We start from the raw sequence: 23,260 nt of genomic DNA on the forward strand, positions 1-23,260 counted from the left end.
ACAAAGAATGAATGGCAAGCACTAAAATGTTAGAAATAGAAGGTCAGCGACTAAGTGTATCAGCCACACTACATTCTCTTTACCAGGTTGATATTGGATAAGAGGATGAAAACTCTGAATAAAAGATACCCATTTAATGTGGTGGTCTAAGATAAGAGGTTGATTAAGAAGATATCTTATACTTTGTTGGTTGGTCTTTCTTTTGTTATCCTTTTATTTTACCTATAACAAGGGTTTACTCTTTTTTGACTATGGTAAGGGATTACTTTTTGTTTCCCATAATTCAAGATATATACTTCTTCAATGATTAAAATATTAGCTATAATGATGGTTTACTCTTTTTTTACCTATGATAAGGGATTAATTTTTGTTTGGCATGATCTAATGAAAACTATATAGCATGGCAATTAAAGGAGAAGAAGGTGGTGAGTATTATTGCTTAGACAATGAGTCAAGTAAAGATTTCAAACATCAAACATTGTGAATTGGCTATTGAGATGTGTGATACACTAAAAAATGTTTAAAGTGTGTTAAACTGTTTCAAGATGCAACTCAACGAAGAGTTGCATACAATTGAAAAGATTAACTTATCAATCGTTTTTTACTATGCTACAAAGATCGGAGGTATTTGATTAATTGGCCATGATTGGTGGGCTAGTCGAAGAAAAAGAGATGATAGAGATATGCATTAGAGATCTTCAAAGAGACTACAAGATGTTCATAACATCTATCTTATCTTGATATCAGTTGTTGCCAAACTTTAAGGAGCTTTATGGTAAAGATGATTCTTGAAAATATATACTTGGAGGAAGCTCGTTAAAAGTAGATTAGAGTGATGAAAGTGCTCTATATACTGGTGATGCAAAAGCTTGTGAGATGAGATTGAGGTTACAATAGCTATGAGGAATCCACATATAGGGGGATTGAAAGGAATACTTATCAAAGAGGACAAGGTGGAAGAGAATCTTGAAATCAAGGAGGCTAAAATGGCAAAAGGGTGTATGTTTTTAGAGCGAGCACTTTTTGGTTTTAAGGCAAGCGGTTTCTCTTTCTACTCTCTCTCTCTCTCTCTCTCTCTCTCTCTATCTCTCTCTCTCTCTCTCTCTCTCTCTCTCTCTCTCTCTATCTATCTATCTATCTTCTCTACTATAATTTCATAGAAACATTTTTAAAAAGACACCATACAAAGATGAACCTTTCATTCTATTCCAAAGAAAATTACAAGACTTTTGTATATTATGACCACCACCGACAAGATGCTGATCACATGTAACAATACAAGAAAGCATTTGAGACCTTATAATACTATTGGGCCTCAACTATCCTCTTTCTCTCTCTCTCTCTTCTCTCAAATTACTATAATATCATTGTAACTTTTTTAAAACGAGACCATAGAAAGAAAAAACTTCCATTATATTCCAAAGAAAATTACAAGACTTTTGCATATTAGAGCCACCACCTATACGAGATGAGCATAAGCAACAATACAAGAACATAGTTAAGACCAAGGTTATAATACTATTGGGCCTCAACTATCATCTTTCTCTCTCTCTCTCTCTCTCTCTCTCTCTCTCTCTCTCTCTCTCTCTCTCTCTCTCTCTCTCTCTCCCTCTTCTCATAATTTAGTACAATTTCATTGTAACTTTTTTTAAAAGACACCACAAAAAGATGAAATTTTTCCATAATTATAAGAGTTTTGCATATAATGATAACCACCAACGAGATTTTGAACACAAGGAATAATACAAGAAAGCATGTGGGACCTTATAATACTATTGGGCCTTAACTATCATCTTTGACTACCCCTACTACCCCAAATTTGCAATGAAGGTGGAGACTTGGAGGAGAAGTTGTCACCTTCAAGATACCCACACGTGTGTCGAGGAAGATATTGGAACAAGGAGTAAGAGTTATTTTCTGAAACTGGGCAAGGATCTGGTTGATTGACCTTGCTGGTCGTCAACGGATGAGTCCATAGCTCTTTTATATGGGTCTGGTTGATCTTGCTTGGTTGATCTTGCTGATCTTCAACGGAGCCAGCTACCCAAAGCCTTAAATTTTGTGAAAAGAAAAAACACAAGTTAGTGTTTACGTAAACTACATACCATATATATCATAAATGTTACATGCTTCCTCCTACACATTTGAAGGGTTCATGAAAAAAGAACCTAGTTTCTCCCTAGCTGACATTGATAGAAATCTTTTAATTGCAATATATAACTCTTAGCAGCTCCTGTGATGAAGCTTTTTTTATACCCTAGTTGTTGAGCATAGAGCATTGCTTCTATGTCTTTTAGTGTCGACATTGGAGGAATTATTTGCAATATAACTAGTTGTCTACTACTTAGATGAAGAGATGGAGCACGAATTTTACTTGTTTCCAGATTAGTATATGTTGTGTGTCCTTGACATTGACCCGATGGAGTTTGTCTACTTGATGAGCTTGAATGAGCATCTTGTCCTCCTTCCCTTGTTATGTTCTTGTTCATCTCATCCCATTCAAGAATCACCTTTTGAAAATAGTCATATAATGAATGACCATATTGCACTGGTTGTTGCCCATATCTATTGAAGGTTATAACATCATGCACATCTTTTGCAACATCTAAGTACAATAGATACTACAACAGATCCTCAATTAAAATGTTATCTCCTTGATCAAGATTGAAAGTGGAAGGAAAGATACAATTTTTTGCTGGATTCAAACAACTTTTATAAGGGTTGTCATCAATGAGCACAATCCTTTTCACAAAACACTTTCCACTCCATTGGCACCATACCTTTAAAAGGGGTTTAAACATTTCTTCAACCCCAATCTTATATGGCCTATAAATCTTCTCTTTATCATATTTGTAGCACTCTTCTTGTCCCCAAACCATGAAAAATGGCAAGTCCTTTCCTACATGTTTTGTCAAAGTTTGCATTATAGACAAAACATTCTTTTGCATTGCTGTTGACCATATCCCAACATGAAATCTCATAAACAATTCATTTAAAAATTCCATGCATCTTGGACAAAGAACAAGCCATTGATTTGCCACAACGTAGTTTTGTGAATTTATTTGATCCCATGAAGCAATGCTGCAAAATTAATCCATTCAGGTCCAAGATAATTGCCATCTTTGGTTTAGTTTCGATCGGTGCAAGATCTCTCATTTTGTCTTGTGGAGAAGTTAACAAGACATGATCTGTTTCACACAGAGATAATTTTCTTATTACAAAGATTTTGAGAATGTTAATACAAACTAAATACATGTACTAAATATAATAAAGGTGATCTCTCTTGATTGAATAATATGATATATAAACCCATTACAAAACTTCATTTGATATAATAATTGCACATAATTTCTCAAGCTAATATGGATTGACATGCACACCTTGCTTAATAAACGGATTAAAGACAAAGCAATAGCATTTGACTTGAAGTATTGATTTGTATTCTACTACAACAAATTCAGATACAAGCCCATTCCTCTCCTCAAAAAAATTTACCAAGATGGGAGTTTTGGACTCAAGTACATATCTCTAGGTATAAAGAAGAGATTTGGATTTGAAAAATGTGTTTCAATAAGCAAAACAACTATGTTCCAAAGCACCTAAAACTAGAAGGAAATTTGGACTTGAGTCCAAAACTCTAGGTGTTAAGGTATCAAGGGAGATTTAAACTTCAATCCAAAATCTCTTTGAGGGGAGATTTGGACTCAAGTCCAAATCTCTTTGAATTGAGAGAAGATTTGGACTCAACTCCAAATCTTTAGCTATTAAGGGTCCTCAGTGGCTTGTGTGTAATCTATCCAAATACATATGGACTGACTAACACTTCCCTAAGAACACCATAAACCTAGTTTTTAAAACAAAATTCACATAATAATTCATCTATAATCAGCAAAACTAGTCATGTGAGTTATTAGAAACACTAAAATGAAAAAACTTCTAAATATTAAAATTTATATATTGAATGTCAACTACATTATCAAGTTGCAAGCACTACACAAAACATTATCAAATAATAACATCTACAAAAAAACATGTTTCTAGGAATGTTTTAAAGACCTGAATTCTCCATCTGGTTTTCAAACATCTTGTCAATGTTGACATCTAGGTGGGCCTCTAGGTTTTGCTTTGATGTCTCTATAAGAGGGGCTAGAGCATGTTAGAGCTTTCTTTGTTGAGACTCTCCATATTTGCACCAATAGTCTTCTATGGTGTTTCTTTTTCAATTATCCCTGCCCAAGCGCTAATGTCTGAGTTAGTTTGTGCATATCGCCAACACAAGGATTCCACTGCCTTCTTCTCTTGCACACTAAGGACCATTGCAATCATCCTCCTTTTAGTGCCAATGGCCAGTTTTGTTGCAACGCGAGATGCGAATACATCAAAGACATACTTGTCTTCTTTGAAAAACTCTTCTATAGTTTGTTTAATGTACTGATTCTTTTTTTCTCTTTACCAATCTTGCTGCAGCAACTTCAGCATCCACTTCCTCTTCATCTTCAAAGTCCTACTCATCGTGGACCACAATACTAGCACTGTCTAGTATTGTTGGCTTTTCTACTCTCTCACAGTAGCGTCCCCGTTTAATGTAATTAAACTCTATTTCTTTGCTAATGATTGCGTGTACCAAGTCTTACATAAGTGTCTATTTGAAGTCCACGCTACCAGTCTCCATCACATACTTGCTAGTCACATTCTTTAAAGCATTCTTTAGTGCATACATATGTTTTCTTGAAACAAAGGCAAGTAGAATAAACTGCACCAGATCATCAGAGACAATGGCTATTAGACCCTTGAGTAGTTGCTCAAACTTCTCAGTGTCCTAAGAGATGTTGTGTGCACCATGTACTACATCCACGATAACAATTCCAAGTGCCATGGGATCTTGGTAAATATTATGAATAAATTCAATGCCTTCCATGTTAGGTCCCACTTGAAAGATACTCCATGGCAAAATACTAGTACTAGAAGATTGACCTAGACTTTCTTTCTGTCCCATTATCCATCTAATGTAACCCTTTGTAGCTTCTAGCAACAGTCCTGCCTCTTTTCCTCGTGCTAGTTTCTTCTTTATCCAAGTGTTACAACAACCAAATTTTTTTTCATATAGTTCTAGTGTGATGTTGTAATACTCCTCACACTCCTTCCAAGATCTTTGAGCTCCATCAACTGAATTTGCATTAATAAACGGCACCAGCTCATCTTGCAAGACCTTGTCTTCTTTCATTTGCTTTGATCGGCCATGTCAATGTTATCAATGTCTAATTTGCTCTTTACTAATAGAGTTTTTCCATCAAGGATCTCCCCTTGGATTACTCTAATTTGCTCCTCATCCAACCCTTGTAAGCATCGGAACATTGTGACAGTTGGTTGCCTCCCACCCTTAATTTGAGCACCACTTGGGCTTCTTTGTGAGGGAAGGTCTCCTTTCGTGTAAGCCTCTATTATGATGATCCAATTTTTGAACACATCATTAGTAATAGACATGTATGAGTCCTTTGTAGCAAAGCCATCACCAAAAGCCACCTTTCAAGTCTCCAAGAATCTCTGTTAAAAAAATACCATAGTATTACATGAATATTGATTGTTTACAAACTATTTTGTAGAAGATTTGGACTTAAGTCCAAATCTTTCTTCAATGTCGAGAGATTTGGACTCAAGTCTAAATCTTATTTCAATCCATGAAGATTTGAACTCAAGTTTAAATCTCTTATTGAAAGATCCCTGTCCCCTCCGCGCAACGAATTCAGGGGTACTAGCAGCGGAAGTAGCACTTCTTGCGCAGGGCAGGTCCCTCACTTGGGGCCTCAGCCACCACGGATATCAGGATAAGAGACTAATCCCTCGGTTCTTCCAAAACCGAACCCGAAAAAACTTCCCTTGCCCAGAAAGCACGGGCGATTCCTCCAAGATATTTTTACTCTAACGTAGTCAAAAGCCTTAACTAGCTGAATTGATCTGACCGAACCCGTAAGTCCCATAGTCAGATCAAGGAAAAGATTGCACTTGGATCATAGAGACCAACGTTTTTTTCCTCATTGAGGCACAGCCGTTGATTCTTTTCCATAGAACAATTTTTATCCTGGATTTACTTCATCTATCGTACCATAACTGAATTGAGTCTTATTTTAGGGATCCATCAGTCCAGCCTACAGTCCCATGGGTTTGCCAACTGCCCAACCACTGTAGTGATGGGATCCAATTAGGAATTTGGCTAGGTTTTGTCCCGGGTACCAGGGAAAAGAGTTCCCAGGCCCCCTAGCTAGATATTCATGCAAACTTAAAATTAGTCACACCACTTACACACCCAATATGAAATTGCATTTTTCACAGATTCAGCTCTCATTAAAACAATCAGCTGTCTTTTTCACAGATTCAATTGTCTTTAAAACAATCAGCTGTCTTTTTCACAGATTCAATTGTCTTTAAAACAAACATTTAATGAAATCATAGTGTCACTGATCATAATCCTCAAAATCTCCGATTGAATCCTTATTTCCAATCATTCCTTCAAACATCGGTGTACCTATGGCATCATTGGCAACCAAAACGCTTGCCACTTGTCCACTCAAGGGCCTTTTCGATGGTTCCTAGCTCATAGTACTCCGTAATATATTCACATATCAAAATGGAATCTCCGTTGAACATCAGCAAGATCAACCAACGGATCCATATGCCATGGACTCATCCGTTGAGGACCACTAAGGTCAATCAACCATATCCATGCCCGAATTCAGAAAACAACTCTTACTCCTTGTTCCAATATCTTCCATGACGCACATGTGGGTATCTTTGGGGCGACCCAGAGCTCGAGCACCGTATGGTCAGCACCCTCTAGGATCCTTCCCAAGTCACGTAGCGCTTCACTCATAGGTCGCTTCCTTGGTCCCTCATCCACCGTACCGAAAGCTCACCATTTAAATCGAACTAAGGCTGGTCAAGACCTCGGCCGACCTTGCTACGTGAGACGTCCTCCATTGACTCTCCGTCAGCTGTTGCAACTTTATTAGATTAGGTCTACATGACCTCATTCACAAGACAATCAAAATGCTTCCCCAGCATTCTTGACATAAAACAATCATTTAAAAACAGGTCATAAATACAGTTTCTATACCGAGCTCTCGTCTTTCCACATTGTTCCACATGTTTTATGTCAAGAATGCTTCCCCAGCATTCTTGACATAAAACAATCATTTAAAAACAGGTCATAAATACAGTTTCTATACCGAACTCTCGTCTTTCCACATTGTTCCACATCAATCCACATTATTTAAATCACATCCATTTCATATGTATTCCCATTCTCATCCAATCACATCATTTTGACCTCAATTCACATGACATCACATCTCATTTATTCACATCCCGATTCACATCACATTCATTCATCTCCATCACATTCATCTCCATCACATTCATTCTCATCACCATCCCATCACATACATTCTATCCACATAACATCTAATCACATCTATCTATATCATATCTCATTCATACACATCTCATCTCATCTATTCACCTCACATCTTATCACCTCTATTCACCTCACATCTCATCACCTCTATTCACATCACATCCATCCATCCATCCATTCATTCACATCTATCTAATTCACATCACATCTCATCCATTCATTCACATCTATCTAATTCACATCACATCTCATCCATTCATTCACATCTATCTGCTTCACATCACATCTCATCAAATCTATTCACCTCACATCTCATCACCTCTTCAGTGGGATTAACACTTTTATAAAAATCCTTGTATGCATCTATTTATGCATAAAAATCAACTTTAATGAGAAAAATACTTTAGAAATAAAAATAATTCCTTTAAGCATCGTTCTATGCATAAAACTAATTTTAATGAAAATAACACTTTTGAAATAAAAATAAATCCTTTATGCATCTTTCTATGCATAAAATCAATTTTAATGAAAATAACACTTTTGAAATAAAAATTAATCCTTTATGCATCTGTCTATGCATAAAATCAATTTTAATGAAAATAACACTTGAAATAAAAATAAATCCTTTATGCATCTTTCTGTGCATAAAATCAAGTTAAATGAAAATAACACTTTTGAAATAAAAATAAATCCTTTATGCATAAAATCAATTTTAATGAAAATAACACTTTTGAAATAAAAATAAATCCTTTATGCATCTTTCTATGCATGAAATCAGATTTAATGAAAATAACACTTTTGAAATAAAAATAAATCCTTTATGCATCTTTCTATGCATAAAATCAATTTTAATGAAAATAACACTTTTTAAATAAAACTAAATCCTTTATGCATCTAAAATAACACTTTTGAAATAGAAATAAATCCTTTATGCATCTTTCTATGCATAAAATCAATTTTAATAAAAATAACAATTGAAAAAAAATTAATCCTTTATGCATCTTTCTATGCATAAAATTAAATTTAATGAAAATAACACTTGAAATAAAAATAAATCCTTTATGCATCTTTCTATGCATAAAATCAAATTTAATGAAAATAACACTTTTGAAATAAAAATAAATTCTTTATGCATCTTTCTATGCATAAAATCAATTTTAATGAAAATAACACTTTTGAAATAGAAATAAATCCTTTATGCATCTTTCTATGCATAAAATCAATTTTAATGAAAATAACACTTTTGAAATAAAAATAAACCCTTTATACATCTTTCTATGCATAAAATCAAATTCAATGAAAATAACACTTTTGAATTAAAAATAATTCCTTTATGCATCTTTCTATGCATAAAATCAAATTCAATGAAAATAACACTTTTGAAATAAAAATAAATCTTTTATACATCTCTCTATGCATAAAATCAAATTCAATGAAAATAACACTTTTGAAATAAAAATAAATCCTTTATGCATCTTTCTATGCATAAAATCAATTTCAATGAAAATAACACTTTTGAAACAAAAATAAATCCTTTATGTATCTTTCTATGCATACAATCAATTTCAATGAAAATAACACTTTTGAAATAAAAATAAATGCTTTATGCATCTTTCTATGCATAAAATCAATTTTAATAATTAATATCAGTGATATACATGGATATTCATAGGTGAATATGTACATGGAGTAAATTAGAATATTTCTTTTAGAATGCACAAACGATGGAAATTACTCTTCTGGGGAATAACATAAAAATAAACTTTCTTTTTCGTAAAATTCTAGAAAATTTTACCATAACCTCCTTTGTATGGCTGACCATTTCTCATTTTTATCATTTTATTTTCAACTTAAATTAACCCCAATTAGATGTAAAGGACTCTATTCTACACAATTTTAAATTTCCAAGAGAGTAAACAATAAGAACAGTTTAAATCTTTTTGTTAAATCATTCTAGGATAAAGAAGGGCTGAATTGTAAAGAAGAGAAGGGGGGTGGCCTTTTCATCAAGGCATAGCATTAGAATTTACTTCAATCAACTATAAAACAAGAATATCAAGCTAACCATAGATTTAAAATTAAAAAGTAATAAAAATTTAGCTTACATGGAGTTGTAAGGTTTCCTTTGGCTTGAGGGATTGAGAGTTCTACTCTTGTTTGAAGTAAGAGTGGCCACCAATTACTTTGGAGAGGATTAAGCCAAAAACTATTGAATTATCAAGAAAATTCAATGTAAATGGCTCTGGGTAGGAGTAGAGTAATAGTGCATAAACACCATTAAGCTTTTACAAAGAGGGAGGCTTCTTTTTATAGGAAAAAGTGAGCCTCTAACCAAGCAAACTAATTCTAGAGTTTTCAAGATCAGTTTGGTCAATTTTTGACCATTTTTAGGTCAGTTGAGCTTACTTTTTGGATCTAGTTAAAACAGGAGAGAGGAGAGATGAAAATATCTCATTATTTTTTAGTTTAAAACTCCCCCACACATGTGCAATAGGCCCCTCCATGAGGGGAGATCCCCACACTGAGGCGTCAAAAATGCATATCTCTTAATTTTTAACTATGTACTCAGTCAACTCTTCATCTTATGTGAGCATTTACTCATTTTTGGGGGTTTTTCTTTTATTCTTCAATTTATCTCCTCCCTACATTTGGATTAATCTTATTGGTCCATAAGAACCTTAATTGGAGCATAATTCAAAAATTTCTAAAAATTTAGACCCTTAGGCTAAGGTACTTTTTATCTATTTTCGATTCAATTCCTAAGGGTCTTTGAGAAAATTAAGAAGAATATATACATTCCTTCTTTTTCTTTTACTACTACTACTACTTTTGTTTACATTACTACTTCTACTATAGCTTTTTCTTATACTACTATTTCCATGACTTTTTCTACTACTTCGACATCTTTTCTTCTACTAGTAAAACTTCTTCTAGACCATGCAATCTCATTGCATTTTATTTTTTAGTATTATTTTTAGTATGATGTGTATCCAAAAGATTCATGGCCTCTTCCTGTTCATCATCACTTTCTTGAGAAGAATAAGAAGATACATGTTTTCTTCTAATACTACTACTTCTTATTCTTCTTATACTACTACTACTTCTTCTAATCTCTCTCTCTCTCTCTCTCTCTCTTTCTCTCTCTCTCTCTCTCTCTCTCTCTCTCTCTCTCACACACACACACACACACACACACACACACACACACACACAATCTATTCTCCTCTTGGTGGTCAGATAGACTCAATATGTGTTGGGGTTAAAAGTACTTCAAATGATAGTGGATACATCACTAGATAGGGCAAAAGGTAGAGGTGAGGTAAGATCAAGACATTTATAATGCGATGTCTTAGTAGCCGCGGTGGAGTAGCCACACATGTTCCCATTATGGACAAGGGTTGAGAGCACACAAGACTATCTAAAGGATTTTAATACTTTAATCATATATAACGCTTCAAAATCCAACCACCACTAATTAGGGTTGACCAAATTTACTTAGCTTTCGTTGATTTTTATTCTTACCCGCTACCACCCCCCATGTCTCCTATCACTGCATTCACACATGTCAACTTTCATCATCGTGATCTTTGAAATTCAGGCCCTCCATCTATTAGTTCTTTGACTTGGGATATTCTTTGACACCATAGGAAGGCATCACCGTGGGAGGTGGATATCATGGCCTACAGACCATTGAGGATGGGATGAATTATTTGTATCTACTTACATTTTATAATACTGTGCAAAAGAATTGGCACTCAAAACTAGTTCCTCCTTAACATCATGTGAAAAAAAGGATAGTTGTGCATGCTCATAGAAAGACGGCCATGTATTTTCACTCATTTTTTTCCTTTAGTTTTCAAGTGTGTATTTCTTTGGAGAAGAAGAAGAAACTAATAGGTACCAAGGTATTACTATTTATTAAAGTCACTCTATCTTTTGGTAACCTTAAGAAGGAAGCCCGTGACTTATGTGGACCATGATTTGAAAGTTGTAACTTGTAAGAATGTTATAACTTGTAACACCACATCATAGAGATCACAAGGAAGATGAAACTTCACTAAGCAAGCATAGATGCGCTGCATAGATGCGGAAGTTACGAGGGCGTCTATTCTTGTAAGATTCCTCTATACTTGTAAGATTCCTCCTCAGCCTGAATAACAATTAAGCCTCTACTTCAATCCCTTGTAATCATTCTATGTTTCTGAATACAAGAAAATATTATTTTTCCTTGTTTGGCCTAGTGAGATAAAAATTTCTAGAGAGTGGTAAATCAATATTGGGATATTTTTGGATAAATAAATTCTACAGATATCAAAAAAATGTTTCCCTGAAATAGAAAATCAAAATAGATTTTCCAAGGTACAATTGGAATTAATTAAAATTGATTTAGAAGACCTTATTCTAAGGGTCAAGATTTTCTGAAAATTTTGGATTAAGGTTCCTATGGACCAATAAGATTAATCCAAGTGTTGGGATAAGATAAATCCAAAGAATAAAAGAAAATACCCAAAAATGAGTAAATGCCCAAATAAGATGAAGAGTTGACTAAGTACTAGTTATTAGTTAAAAATTATGAAGTATTAATAAAAAATGAGATATTTTGGAGTAATCATTCATTTTTGACACATGGGTAAGGAAAAGGGGGCCCTTCAAGGAGGTGCCTATTTCACATGAGTGGATGAGTTTTCAACTCAAAAATAACAGGATATTTTTATCTCTCCTCTCTCCTGGATTAAACCAAATAAAAAAGGGAGCCAAACTGGTCCAAATCTTGTCCAAATTCAGCCAAACTGAAGCTGGAAAATTCTAGGACCTAGTTGGACTCAGTTAGTGGCCTCCCTCACCTAAAAATAGACCCTCATTCCTTTGTATTCTCATATGTGAACTAAACTATGCCGGTATTACTCTAAGTTAAGCTTATTTTCTAGTATCCTCTAAAAACCCTCTACAAATTGAAGAGATTGGAGCTTCTCTCTCTCTTCAATCTTCCTTGGAGACTCCAACAACATACCAAACCAATTGATTGGTTGGGGGCCTCTACTATGATCAAAGAATCAAGTAATTTAGGAGGTAAAGTGTGGATTATTGTGTTCTTTTTCTTAAATCTCCAAATGTTTCTCTTCTCAACTCCTCTCAAGCTTGAGAAGCATTAATTTGAATGGCTTTTGAATACTATTGAAGTTCTTTAATGTATTGTAATGAAGAAACACATAAATTTCCATTTATGCTTAATTTATAATGGTTTTTAAGCATTTCTCTCTCTCCCCCAAATAATGGTCATTCCTATGACCTATTCTCAATTCAAATGAAGCTTCTCATGAAGCATTTCTCTAATCTAAAAGTAATTTCTATTCTTGTCTACTAATTGGAGGCCAAAATAATGGCTTTTTAATACTTTTATGCTATTTAACTTATGGTAAAATTAAGAATCAGTCCATAATTGGATAATGATCCAATTAGTGGTTATTCTAATCACATGTATAATACTAAACTTTATTCTTCCAAATTTATTAAGAATTATCAGTAATAGCAGCAGCGGAGCTATGGCAAAATTTTTGAAAAATAAACACATAAATCATTTTCATTTATATTATGAAAAGAGGACTTCCTACCAAAATCTAGGATTAATCATTTTCATTTATATTATGAAAAGAGGACTTCCTACCAAAATCTAGGATTAATCATCCTAGATTAATTGAATGATTCTCATTATAATCATGGAAAATTGATTTTTATGTTTATGCATAAATAGTTAATTAGAAAAAAGAGGAATTTCTAGTAATCCATTTTTATGTTAAAAGAGTAATCCCCACCATGACAATGGAAATCCATGTACTCCAATGAAGTAAGAGAAAAGTTGTAATGCTAAAATAATGCATATTTTTTTTAATTTTAAGAGAAAATTTAGTTAAATTTATCTTTTTGTATAGATAAGATTAAATGATGAAAGAGGAATTCCCACCATATTGGAATTCAAATGTTTAAATGAGAAAAGTGGAATTTTTAGCTTAATGGAATTAATGGATATTTTATGTAATTTTTAAGAAGAATTTTAAGTAGATTTAATTTATGGTAAAAGAGGAATTCCCACAATAATTGGATTGCACTCATTGAAATGAGAAAAAGAAGGATTTCAAGTTTATTCAAAAAAATAGGTATTGATATTTTAGTTAAAAGAATAATTTTTATGATATTTGAATTAAATTTTAGTGTCAAAAGATGAATTTCCACCATAATTCTACCTAATGAATTAAGGCTGAGAAATTACGTCTTGACCAGCGCCTCAGTATGGTTAAAATGGTGCGCTTCCGGTGTACGATAGGCGAGGATCGATGAAGCGGTCCCTGAGTGAAGTGCTAGGACACTTAAGGAGGATCCTAGAGGGTTCTGACCAGGCGATGCACGGGCTCGTGGTTGCTAGGACACCCATGCATACGTTAAGGAAGATTTCGGATGGACAAAAAGGAAAGATTTTTGAGAACCAAATTTTGATACTATATCTCGTTAGTTGGCCAGGTAGTCTTCAACAGAGAGTTCAGAGGATACATTTTTGTAATACAATGGACTCGAAATTTTGAAAAATGATGATAAAAAATATTATGATTTCTATTGAAGGATTGTTTTTAAAGCCAGTCGAATCTGTTATAAATGGCAATTTCATATTGGGTGTGTACGTGGTATGCCTACCTTGATTTTTACATGAATTGCCGGCTAGGGGGCCTGGGAACTCTTTTCCTCGATACCCGGGCAAAAACCCAACCAAATCTTTATAAAGGAATCCCACCAATTCAGTGGTCAGGTGGTTGGCTAATCCATGGGCCGGATGGGGTTAGGCTGGATGAGAAACAACTAGATATGATTAGTTAAGTTATTTAGTTTTAAATCCTGAGAAGACCTTGTTCTGTGGGAGGGGATCATCGGCTATGCCTCGTAAACTGAGGAAAAAGTGGTGATTCCATGGACCAAATGCAAGTCTCTTCTTGATCTGACCATGTGACTTTCAGGTTTGGTTAGATCAGTTTATCTAGTTTTAAGATGACTTGTTAGAGTAATTTCCCCGTTAGAAGATTTTTCCTGATTGGCGGAATTGCTCGTGCCTTCTGGGCGAGGGGAATCTTCCAGGGCCCCCAGTCTCGGAGGGGTCGCCCGAGCTAGCCTCTCGTCCCGGACATCCGCGGACGAGGCCCCGAGTGTGTGGACCTCGCCCCGCGCAGGAGGCCGACGCCGCTTCCGTTCGCCCCGCCGGCAGGAGCCCCGGAGCGGGAGGGGGACCTCACAACTGGTATCAGAGCTTTGTTGTTTGAAAGCTAATAAGGATAAACAAATTCTTATTAGAAATTGATAACAAAAACTCAAAAAAAGGCATTTTTCATAATCTATTTTCATTCCGTAAGCTTCTTTAATGAAGAATTTTTAGTCAAAGAAATTATTTTGATAGATGGAAGTTTTGTACTTATCTGGTATTCCCAACCTCACCCAGTTGCAAGACATGACTGCGTTCGCCTTTTTGAGAATCTCATCTCTTCCACTGCAACTCGAACAAGTCGAATCAGACTTGCACGCCATTTCGAGGATTTATATTGCCTGACCCAGCGGAGAGATGACAGCATAAGTGGTTTGCAGGGCAGTATGTCCATGCCTCTTGTGACCGGCGTGCAACGCTGAGGCAAAACCTCTCATTGGTCATGATTCTGATAAAGTTGAAAGTGGTACATGGTGTCATTCTATATCATTCAACGCCTCGGAATTTCAGACTCTCATGCCAAATCTATAGACTCAGTCACTTTATTCCTAAAAGGAGAAGATAATAGCTCCCTTAGCAGTAAGTGAACGTTTGTATCAGGGCATGGCTATGGCCCAGTATCGCCGTCTTATGCGTCTCCCGAGGAGATTATGATTTCTGGAGCCGAGCTGCTCTATGTACATATTGAAACTTTTATATAAATAAAGGAATTTTTTTTTGGAGAAAAATTCCCTGTTGTATAAGTGATTGTTTATGGAATAACTGATAAAGAAAAATCTATTATCGGACATATGTCATAGATCTCCAATAAGATCATTTGTCTTGTTTAAGAAATTATTTTTCGAACCTCTTAAGTCTTAGGATCTCATGGACGATATCAATATATATATATATATATATATATATATATATATATATATATATATATATATATATATATATATATATATCATTTTTTGGCAGAATCATGAGACGAGGAAACTGTGGCCGTCAGCCAGACCCTCTCTCTGAAGATGATGAGCTTGACCCTGACGTTCGCAAGGCTCTTCATAGAACTCAGCCACCACCACGACCCTTCAAAGGAGAAGGGGAGAACCTGGGCGAGGCTGTGGAGAAATGGGTGGAAGCCATGGAAGAATATTTTGATGTCACCAGCTACAATGAGCGAAGCAAAATGGCTCTTGGTAGGCTGAAGATAGTGGAAACAGCCAGGGTGGCATGAAGGACCCATTGTGACACCAATCGTTTGGACAGAAATACTCAATCCTGGAACGACCTTAAAACCTATTTAAGGAAGAGATTTTGTCTCCCTAGATTTTTGAAAACCAAAATGAAAGAATTCTTAGAGCTGAAGCAAGGGAGCAAAACCATCGAGGAATATCATCAGGCCTTCGCTCTTCTACTCAAATATTCACCACCTCTAGATGAAGAGCAACTCATGGCCAGATTCATTCGGGGAATGAATGAACGCTTAGACACACTGGTCAAGAATGCCAAGCCAGTGTCCATGGCAGAAGCTATTAGAATGGCGAAGGACTTTGCCAAAGCCTTCATCGTGAAAGTCCTGCCAAATCCACCTCTCTCATCCTTTAAAAGATTTCAGACTCCACGAAGTTCTTCCAACTTTCCGCCTCCAAAGAGACCCCAAAGTCCTAGCCAGAATGTGGACATGGGAAGCTTCAGAAATGAAGGAAGACTTTTTCCCCAAAGTACATTCTCAAGAACTCCGGCTCTCTCCAGAATGCAAAGGGAAGAGCTTTGAAGCGAGAACAGATGCTTCGAATGTCAAGGACTTGGGCACCAGCTCAAGGATTGCCCATCTCCTTCTGTGAGCCAAGGAAGCCAAGGTCCCAGAGTTCCGAGACAAGCTCCTTCATATCAGTTCACCAATCAGGGTCCCCCGCACCACCAGAATCAGGGTAACCCAAGAAGAGTGCCAGCTCAGCCTGCAGCCTCCATGCAAAGCAGTCTCTGAACTCCCTCCTAGAATTAGAATAACCAAAGAGAGAGAGTTCCACCTCAGACACTGCAGCAACCAAAGCAGTCACCATAGCTGAGGAAGTGGAGGAAAAAAAAGGACAGATCTATGCAGCAATTGAGCATAAGGGGAATAACCGTCAATTCTCAGTCTTCCAGACTCCAGCAGAGTACCAGGGTAAGCAACTCAAGCTTTTGATTTATTTAGGCAGTAGTCATCCTTTTATTTCCCTAGGATGTCTTTGTAAATTAGTCCTAAATCAAAAATCAAGGAAACCTATGCAAGTGGAATTGGCCAGTGGGAAGATTCTTTTCACTCGCCTTGAGACTGACCTTATTCAGTTTAGCCTAAATGGGAACGTAATAGAGTGCCAGTTCAGAAGTGCCAGTTCAGAGTCTTACCCTTGGGAATATATGATGGAATCCTTGGAATGGATTGGCTCCAAAAGAATCAGGTTGACATTCATTGTCACAAAGGAACCATCTCTTTCCTTGACCTTCTCGGGAATAAAGTTCAAGGAATTGGAATTTTCGGATCCCTAGTGCTACAATTAGTCAAGGCTTCCAAATTATTAAAAGGGATCAGAAAGAGGCAAGCTGTGTATATCATTAAAAGGAATCCTGTAGACATAAAATGCAAGGCTAAAGGACCAGAGTGGTTAAGTGAGTATGCAGATGTATTTCCTGAAGAGCTGACTGAGATGCCTCCATCTCGTGAAGTAGATGATGAGATCGAATTAACCCCCGGAGCTCAGCCACCAGTAGCCCAGCGTGCATACAAAATGTGAGTCCCTGAAGCCATAGAACTTAAGGAATAATTAAGACAACTATTAGAGCAGGGATTCGTCAGACCCAGTGTCTCACCTTGGGGTGCACCCCTTCTCTTTCAAAAGAAGAAAGATGGAACGTTAAGACTCTGTATTGGTGACAGAGGATTGAATCAATTAACAATTAAGAATAAGTATCCTATTCCTAAGATTGATGAACTTCTAGATTGGTTAAGTGGGACCCAAATGTTCACAAAGATAGATCTCAAATCCGAGTACTACCAGATCAAAATCAAGGAGCACGACATCCCAAAGACAGCATTCAATACTCGCTATGAGCACATTACGAGTTCACAATCATGCCGTTTGGATTGACTAATGCCCCGACGACATTCAATCGTCTTATGCAAGATATTCTCAGAGAATACTTGGATGATTTTGTTCTTGTCTTCTTTGATGATATCTTGGTATACTCAAAGAATGCTGCAGACCATGAAGATCATGTGCGCAAGGTCCTGGAAATCCTAAGGAAACACCAACTCTTTGCAACAAAGAAGAGCAAATGTTCTTTCTCTGTTGATGAGGTGGAATACTTGGGATTCATAGTGTCAAAGGATGGGATTTCTCTTGACCCCACAAAGATCCAAGCACTAGTAGTTGAATGGCCAGAACCCAAGTCAATAAAAGAAAGAGGATTCCTAGGGTTAACCGGATGGTATAGGATCTTTATACCTAGGTATGCTCAGATAGAGTCCCCTTTGACTAACCTTCTCAAGAAAAGTACACTTTTTCAGTGGACTGCAATGTGTCAGAGTGTCTTTGACAAGCTAAAGACAGCCTTAGTAACCAACCCTATTCTTAAATTGCTAGATTTTACCAAACCCTTTGAGGTAGTTCTTCCCTCTAGAAGACGCCACTTGGGAGAAAGAAGAAGAGTTGGCGAGGGATTGCCCCTACTTTGCGAGATGAGGACATCTCACGTTTTTCAAGTGGGAGAGGATGTAAGATTCCTCCTCAGCCTGAATAACAATTAAGCCTCTACTTCAATCCCTTGTAATCATTCTATGTTTCTGAATACAAGAAAATATTATTTTTCCTTGTTTGGCCTAGTGAGATAAAAATTTTTAGAGAGTGGTAAATCAATATTGGGATATTTTTAAATAAATAAATTCTACAGATATCAAAAAAATGTTTCCCTGAAATAGAAAAATCAAAATAGATTTTCCAAGGTGCAATTGGAATTAATTAAAAATGATTTATAAGACCTTATAAGGGTTAAGATTTTTAAAAATTTTTGGATTAAGGTTCCTATGGGCCAATAAGATTAATCCAAGTGTTGGGAAGGATAAGATAAATCCAAAGAATTAAAACAAATACCCAAAAATGAGTAAATGCCCACATAAGATGAAGAGTTGACTAAGTACTAGGTTTATTAGTTAAAAATTATGAAGTATTAATAAAAAACGAGATACTTTAGAGTAATCATTCATTTTTGACACATGGGTAAGGAAAAGAGGACCCTTCAAGGAGACGCCTACTTCACATGAGTTTTTAACTCAAAAATAATAGGATATTTTTATCTCTCCTCTCTCTTGGATCAAACCAAATCAAAAAGGGAGCCAAACTAGTCCAAATCTTGTCCAAAGTCAACCAAACTGAAGCTGGAAATTTTAGTTAGTGGCCTCCCTCACCTATAAATAAACCCTCATTTCTTTGTATTCTCATCTGTGAACTAAACTATACTGGTACTACTCTAAGTTAAGCTTAGAGTTAACTTTTGAGAGTTCGGTTTGGGCTTGAATGGATATGTGAGGCAGTGGTGTGACCAAAGTGGAGAGCGACCTCTTTTTGAGCGGTATAGATTTGCGTGGATTGGAGGGTAGAATGATGGTGGTGAGGGGAGGAGTATCATCTTGGCATGAGGGAGCAGCATGCACAAGTTCTTCGTCCATCATTAGGACTGTAACTTGGCCCGAGGCCAATTGTAGGGTAGCCATGCTTGCATCCGAGTCGATGTTGCACCAGTTGTTTCCCATCCAACCCCTTCCGAGAAGAATCTCTTCACACATGGTTCCTACACGCATCACATAAAACTTCCCTTCCAAGGGATTATTTCCAATGTGGAACAAGATTGTGATTGTGTCTAAACAATGAACTTCTTGAGAGGCCACCATTATGACCATGGGTAGGAGTCACTTTCAATGGGGGGGTTTCTCGAGGGAAAACCATGTCACATAAGACATTAAATTGTAATTATCCCCTATATCTACAAGAGCTAGTTTTTGGGTGAAGCTCATTGGGGTGGTCATTCCTAACCATAGCCAAGCAAGCTTCACCTCCCAATCTTCTTCTTCAAGGTGTACCACTTGGGCCATGTTGACCACAATGTTTTTCCCCCAAAGTTTGGCTTGCCTCTCTTTAGCCTCTTATTGGGCTTCTTGTTTCATTTCTTCGTGGTCGTTTTTTCTTTGTTTTTATCATTAATGGCCCTCAGGGTGGTTTTGGTTAGTGGGCCATAGTAGCATTTTAATTTACTACCATTGAAATATCCCACCATTTCGACGTCATTGAGTGTCTCTATGCACATAGCACCTTGCGGGGTTATCTCAATGACTAGGAAAGGTTCTAAGCCTCTGAGCTTGAGTTTCTTTTTATGGGTTTTTTTGCTGAAGAGGAGTACCATGTCACTCTCGTTCATTTTCTTGTCCTTCATTTGATCATCAAACCATTGTTTATGCCTTAGTTTTTCTACAATCATGATATATACAGGCCTGTTTCCTCAAGCTTTTCAAGCTCAAACAGGTGACAGCCTAGGGCATTCCCTATGAGTTTTTCTTTCATAGCAATTCATAAACTTGGGACCAAGAACTCTAGTGGCATAACCGCTTCAGTATACCATAGGTCGATTGAAGGCCCAGAGTGTTGCGGGCAACTTTTGTTCGGCTAGCCTCAATTGTTTTGGTGAGAACTGCACATAGAACTTTGTTGGTGCTTTCTGCTTGGCCCTTAGCTTGGAGGTAATATGGGGAATATTTCCTATGAGGAGTGACAAGGAATTATTGTAAGAGGAATTGGATTATACCTCATTAATAAAGTGTGTTTCATTGTCACTCACAATCTTAAGGGGGCATCCAAAGCGAGTGATTACTGATTCACACATGAATTTTGCAGTGGAGTGCACATTAGCTTTACAAGTAACCCTTGCTTTTCGACCCAGTTCGTGCAGTAGTCTATGGCTATCAAGCTTGAGTATATCTAACCGCAGGACTAATGGGTCCAATGAAATTAATGCCCCACTTTTTGAATGGTTACAAGGATACAATGGGGTTCAGGGGCATGTTGTCCTTAAAGCAGGGAATCACTGCTCATTGGTATTCATTGCACCACTTGACATATTCTGTTGCATCAGCCCATTAAGGTGGGTCACTATAACCTGGCTATTGTGAGGACTTTACGTGCAGTGATATCTGCCACAAAGTGCCCCCCAACATAGGCAGAGTGAGCCTGCTCTAAAAGGAAGACATATTCGCCTTCTCGCACACAGCGTCTGATAATCTTATCTTTCCCTTGTCTATAGAGTTGGCCTACAATTAGTTGGTAGGGGGCACCTATTGAATGAGGTGTCATGCATGGTCCTTTTTGTTGAGGAGGGGGTAAACTAGTAAGACATTGGCTAGAAAGTGTGCTACCTCCTCTCCCCATTCCAGAATTAAACATAACTGGAATAGGGTGGCATCTAGTAAATCATCATCAACTCCCACCGGTGGCTCGCCATTGGGGATGTGTGACATATGGTCTACCAAAACATGTTGTGAGCCCTTTCGCATTATGACAGTCAAGTCAAACTTAAGCAAGATCAGCCCTTCCGTGTAAACCATGGCCAACCCTTCCCTCTCAATTGTGATATAATTTCTTTTTCTGCCTCGTTTAGTTGGTGATTGGAAAAGTTAATGGGGAAATCCATCTTGTGTTCACCGGGTTAGGCCAGCACACATCCAACAACAAAGGTGGAGGTGTTGATGTGGTCATGGAAGATAACATCCCAGTTGGGGGACCTCAGAATAGGAGTGCTTGTTGTTGCCAAGGCTTTCTTAAGGGTGGTATAAGCCTGTTGGCATTCCACTATCCACTGAAAGAGGATCAAGAGTCCGTAAAAGGGTCAAGCTATATCGGCATACATGAAAATGAAACACCGATAATAGCCAATGTGTCCCATGAAGCACCGGACTCCCTTAAAATTGGTTGGTGGGGGCAGCTCAAGAGTGAGCCACACCTTGCTACTATCATCAGTGGAGATTCCTTGTTGGGAGACAATGTGTCCCAGGATAACTTCATGCCTAACCCAGAACTCGCATTTGAGAGGGTTCAACAATGAAATATGATACAACCTACATCTTTCTAGCACCTTCCGTAAACATTCAAGGTGTGCTTTCCACTTGAAGTTGACACACAGGTCATCCATAAAGACCTCAAGGAATTTCCAAAGATACTCCTCGTAGGCCGTGCGCATTAGACATTGGAAGGTGTCAGGGGCATTGGTCGGCCCAAAAGGCATGACACGGTATGCTTAAGTTCCTCATTCAGTTAGCAAAGGCCATTTTGTGTTGATCCTTGGGGTCAATCAATACCTGATTATAGCCGGAGAATCCATTGAGAAAGTTGTAGGCTTCTTTTCCTGCGACTCATTCGAGCACATGCTTTGTGAAGGGTGAGGGATAGTGATCCCTTATAGTGGCTGCATGACCTTTTTGAGGTCCACGCACACTCGTACCTTCCCATTATTTTTGGGTACTATCACTATGGGTGATACCCATTTTGTGTGCTCAATTTCATAGATGAATCCAACACCAATGCGTCTATCGATTTCTTCCTTGACCATCTCGGAGTACTTTGGATTCATAGGGTAAGCCCTTTTCTTGACTGGTCTCGCTTCATCGACCATAGGAATGGTGTGTGACTACTTTGGGAGGTACACCCTTTATATCCGTGTACTTCTAGGCAAAGCAATCCTGGAATTTTATAAGTAGAGCAATGAGTTTGGTCTCTTCCTTGTCGGTAGAGAGGTTATCCCTCATGTATAAGGGCCTCGAGTCTTTGCCTGAGCCTACCAAGTTAATTTCCTTCACCTTGGCTCGACCATCATATGAGGTCCCTAGCTATCCATTGTGGGACCTTTGGGCCGAGTCATATTGTACGAATTTTTCAGCCATCTCAAAGGTTTTGAGAAGTGTTTGGGCACTTGTTTAGTCTCTTCTTCCCTAGCGCTTTCTTCTTCTATCATCTTTTTGGCTTCTTTTTCTGCCAGCTCTAACTTCTTATTGTGTGCTTTGCGTACAAAGAGTGGTGGCAAAGCTTTTGGGGTTTGAGTTGGGGGTCAATTGGTTCTATCAGCTAGGGGATGATCGTGTGGACCAGGAGGGAGTTATTTGTGAACTCATTTTGCCATATTTGGTTGAAGTGTTCATGGGCTTCAACTACCCCTACATATTTTAGTTAGTGGGTATTTGAATCAATAGGGAAAACATAGCATTCTTTCCTAGAGAATTCATTGGGTTTGCGAGTTTTGTGTGAGTGTGTTCCCCATGATGGTTCCACTTTATTGGCCTTTTTAGATTCATGAGTGGCGACATCAGGCAGGTATGTAGTGCTAAGCATGTAGAGAGATGTGATCTCCTGCATGGTTGTCATAAACTTGGTTCCCGTGCACCTTGGCAAGGTATTAAGGATATGCATCAAATTCTCAGTCTTCTAGCTCCGAAAGAGGTGCACATTCCTCGCTATCCTTTTCATCATCTATTGTTTTATGGTGCATTTGACATAGGTGGATTGCAGTGGATCGGGTAGTTGTTACTAAGTCCTCTG

Source organism: Cibotium barometz, chromosome 36 (genome assembly GCF_041138505.1).
Source record: "Cibotium barometz isolate CiBa-2024 chromosome 36, ASM4113850v1, whole genome shotgun sequence".
NCBI classification, from domain to species: domain Eukaryota; kingdom Viridiplantae; phylum Streptophyta; class Polypodiopsida; order Cyatheales; family Cibotiaceae; genus Cibotium; species Cibotium barometz.